This window comes from Eschrichtius robustus, chromosome 3 (genome assembly GCF_028021215.1).
Source record: "Eschrichtius robustus isolate mEscRob2 chromosome 3, mEscRob2.pri, whole genome shotgun sequence".
NCBI lineage: Eukaryota > Metazoa > Chordata > Mammalia > Artiodactyla > Eschrichtiidae > Eschrichtius > Eschrichtius robustus.
Window position 1 is genome coordinate 143,735,196 of NC_090826.1, and position 4,787 is coordinate 143,739,982.

The window sequence follows — 4,787 nt, forward strand, 5'->3', positions numbered from 1 at the left end:
ATTGCTTTTATTAACATATCAATGTTAGTTCTTTTTATTCTTGTGCTTATTATAGTACCTTTAATTTGTGACCAGCAAATCACACTTTCCAGGAGGCAGGGCATTAGGATCAATTTTGAAAGGGAAAAAATGTGCCCATTATGTTTTAATTGTATATTTGAAAGACACAAAAACCTGTTTTTGTAATACAAACTGTAGGAAATTAACTGGGTAAAATCTTTTCTAGAAAGAATATGTAGAAGATGGAATCCAACTTCTTCTCGTCAGTGATTCTTGAGGGGAAGTTTCAGAAGCTCCAAGGATGTGTGGAATTTTTATTAGAAAAATATATTTTTTTAATTGAGAAACATCACTTTTGCTCAAGCTGCTTGTCAAATATGAATCATCACAATTTTACGTAGACTTCCAGCATTGTGCAAGACCTTAGACATAGAGTAGAAGTCAAAGTATTTTAACAGAAACTGATAAAGGCTTAAAACTAAGGATGACAAACTCTAGACCCAATGGGGCAGTTAGATGTGTATGGACCAATCTTCAAATCTGACAAAGACCAAAAGTGACCAAGGCCACAAGCGAGATGCTGGTGGCTTTGAGTCCCTACGCACAGTTCCAGCCAAGCTGCTTCCACCTCGTGAAGATGGGTTTTGTGATGGGTTACACCACGGGCATGGCGGTGGGGGCGCTCTTCAGCATCTTTTCCTGTCTCAGGATAGGAATACGGGGTCGGGGTTTGATTGGCGGTGTCAGGAAAACCATGATGCAGAGCGGCGGCACCTTTGGCACGTTCATGGCCATCGGGATGGACATCTGATGCTAATCAGGGCAGTGGTTGCCCACTACATCCACCCCCTCACATCAGTCCCAGTCCGTGTACTATAATAAAACAAGTCTTTGATTTAAGAAAAAAACTTGACAAAGACCAGACCAGCATAGTTGCCCTTGTGACATCTATAACCATATTATTGCCATAGATAAACAGATTATAGGGTTCTTCTGAAGGCAGGACTCTAAACTACCTTGTACTTGGCCAAGTTGTTAGTTTAGTACTAGTGCACAAAGAAAAGAGTGCCACCTGCTGGACCAGCAATGATACTCCCTCCCGAGCCAGGGCTACATGGCAAGGAAGACAGACACAGACTCTGATCCAAATCAAATTCATATGCTTGCCTTTAAATTAGTTTAACAGACATTTGGCATTATTCAGCTATTCCTTATAAGCTTCTTTTGCTCAGCTGACAAATGAATTGTTCTTCCAGAATAGACTTTTCCTGTCGAATATATTTGGGGGGCTAATTCAATTATTTTATATTTCAAGATTATACTTACTGCTTATAACACACAGTTTGACATTAAGTATAATCCATTTTGTAAAGCACTGTCTCTTGAATATTTCCTCTTGCAGTCTCAGTTCACTCTTTTCTTTATAATGCAAGTCACCAATACATTAATTCCCCTAGTCATGTATCAATAGTTGTGAAAAGTAATATGCCAGGGCTCTGACTTCTATTCTGGCATGCTTGAGTGGGGAGATAGGAGAAAGTATTGGCAAGGAACCCCAGGGGGATGCAGGAACAGTGGGACTGGTCCATCAAGGTGGGGATGGATATTATATCACTGATATTGTTTAGAATTCCTGTACACGATGATAAAAAAAAAAAGCAAGCTGACTTAGTTTTATTATTTCTTTTCTGTTCTCTACAATGTATCTCTTATTGTCTGAACCAAGGACAGACCATTCTCACAGCATCTTCCCAATACACCGCCAAATATTTGCACTCACAAATAGTGTGAGGAGTAGGGCAGAGATGTCCCGATTTCTATGCTTTGTGTATGAAAGAATGTATCCTTCTATATTGGCATGATTTAGTGAACCTGATTAAAACTGTCTTTATCCACACTGCCTTAAGTCCTTTTCTTATTGTGACATTGTACCAATTATCAGTTCATTTATTGATAAGTTGCAAATGATAAAGCTATCATTTTAAATACCTTAAGGTGAATCAATTTAACCAGATTACATTCTCCTAAAATTCAGCTAAGATCAGCTCACTGCAGGAATAACAGTTTTGAAGGAGAAAAAGAGTAATCTAGGAGTGTGAGGACCTTTGAAATACATTTTGTTAGTTTGTTTCCAAACTGGGCCAGTCAGAATCTTGCCTAGGATTTCTCTATTGTAGCTATTGAAAAAGAACCGTTTCTTTCCCCTTGGGTTGATAAACTGGTAGGATCTGAATCCTGAGCTGCTAGTGAACATTAGTTCACCAGGAGAGCCCCTGATTGAAAGAGAAGAATCCTCTGATGACATTACATTAGTTGAGTTCTGGCTTTCCCAGTTACATGAAACAATAAATATTCCCCATTTTTGTTTAAGTAAGTTTGAATTGGATTTCTGTCTTCCTTCCCAACCAAAAGCATTTTGACCAATATATAGTGCTTTAAATATAGTGCTTGTATGCAAGATTAAAACATTATATAGCTATTTATATATAGCTCTTTATATAATTGATTAAAGCAAATATAAGTAGACATTGCTTTCTATGAGTGATCTGTAGCCTATGCCAACAAATGGCAGTTAGCACAATATATAACAATTTGCTTTTCTTTTCTTAATCATTTTTCATTCTCTACAGTTTTGAAAGTGATTTATTTTCATTCTAGACATTTGATTAATGATTGGCTCTACATATACACTAATTCCAATTCAAATTTAAAACCAGCTGGCTCAAATTTTGACAAGAGAATTAGCAGTCCTCTGCACATCTCGACATGAATATATACAAATTTAGTTCCTTATTAATCTCTTTTTTAAAAAATTAGATTCATAAAATTCAAAAGTTTAGTTTAAGTCAAGGTGCAATTAAATTTGGAAGCATGGCAGAGTTTGGATTAAAACTAAATCAGATTGGCAGGAAATCTGCAGCCTTAATGGCTATGTTTTACATCATGTTATTAAAGTTATAGCCACATAAATTATGTTACTTTATCCTAGAATTCTTGAAAATTAACTATGGTAATAGTGATAATAACTTTAACTTAAAGGGAGCCCAGTGTAGATAAACTAAGCAAAATTGAGAAAACTGTTGTGAAAGTGAAGTATCAGTAGAAAATCAGCTGGAGAACAAGGATAGCATTAACCTTCTAGGTTTTCTGTTTGTTGAGACTGATGTGCTATAATCTTGATGGTGATGACTTGGCCTCCAGTGCCTAGAACGGTACCAGGCTATGGTCAGCACTCAGAAGAAGCTTGTTGAATGAATGAATGAATGAATGCTCTTCATGGGACTTCCCTGGTAGTGCAGTGGGTAAGTCTCTGCGCTCCCAATGCAGGGGGCCTGGGTTAGATCCCTGGTCGGGGAACTAGATCCCGCATGCATGGTGTAACTAAGAGTCCACATGCCGCAACTAAGAAGTCCACATGCCGCAACGAAGATCCTGCATGCCACAACTAAGACCAGAAGCAGCCAAAATAAATAATTTTTTTAATTTTAAAAAAAGAATGTTCTTCAGTAGATACAAATCTTTGATGCAACAAGATTTTTCCTGTAATTACTGTAGGTTTTAAGACATAGTCATTGCAGACTGAGCCAGAAGGAATTTCAGGTATCCTTTTCTTCACGCTTCCTCATCTTAATATTGAAGGAACTGAGATCAGAAGAGGTAAAGTGACTGCCCAGAACAAAGATGGGGTAATAAATCAGTTAACAAACATTTACCGAGTACCCACTACTTGATAAATATTTGGAACTGTTTCAAATAATGGGAATACAGCAGAGCATAAGACAGCCCAAGTCTCTGCCTTCAAAAGAATTTATATTCCAGTGGAGAATGATGACTAACATGTCAATGAATAAATAAGATTTCAGTTCCTGATAAATGATGCTTTGAAAATACTAAAATAGACTATTGTGGTGGAGAATGACAGAGGGTGGGGAAAGACACAAATGATTTAGTAGATTACTCAGCACAGGACTAAGAACACTCATGTGAGCTGAGCCCTGAATGATGAGGACACACCCACACAAATGTAAGGAGGAAGATATTCAAAGGGCAAGTGCAAATGTCCTGAAATGGGAACAAGCTTGGTGTGCTTGATGGAAAGAAAAATAGCCACAGCGCTTCAGCTGGAATGAACAGGGGATAAAATGGACAGAGATGAGGTTAGGTGGGCAAATACCACACACTGTAGAACCCTGAGTACCAGGAAAAGGAGTTGAGTTTTATCACAGAGGGTGTTGAGACACCATTTAAAAAGTTTTCAGGAGGGTGGAGGATTAACCAAGATGGCGGAGTAGAAGGACGTGCTCTCACTCCCTCTTGCGAGAGCACCAGAATCACAACTGGCTGCTGGACAATCATTGACAGGAAGACCCTGGACTTCACCAAGGAGGATACCCCACGTCCAAGGACAGAGGAGAAGCCACAGTGAGACGGTAGGAGGAGCGCAATCAGAGTAAAATCAAATCCCCTAACTGCTGGGTGGGTGACTCACAGACTGGCGAACACTTATACCACAGAAGTCCACCCACTGGAGTGAAGGTTCTGAGCCCCACGTCAGGCTTCCCAACCTGGGGGTCCGGCAACGGGAGGAGGAATTCCTAGAGAATCAGACTTTGAAGCCTAGTGGGAATTGATTGCAGGACTTTGACGGGACTGGGGGAAACAGAGACCCCACTCTTGGAGGGCACACACAAAGTAGTGTGCGCATCAGGACCCAGGGGAAGGAGAAGTGACCCTGGGGGAGACTGAACCAAACCTACCTGCTGGTGTTGGGGGGTCTTCTGCAGAGG

The 4,787-nt window shown here is 39.7% G+C and overlaps 1 pseudogene; it reads left to right on the forward strand.

The window, feature by feature from the left end:
- Positions 1 to 577: 577 nt before the first annotated feature.
- LOC137761494 (reactive oxygen species modulator 1 pseudogene) lies at positions 578 to 811 on the forward strand (annotated as a pseudogene).
- The last annotated feature ends 3,976 nt before the right edge of the window (positions 812 to 4,787 follow it).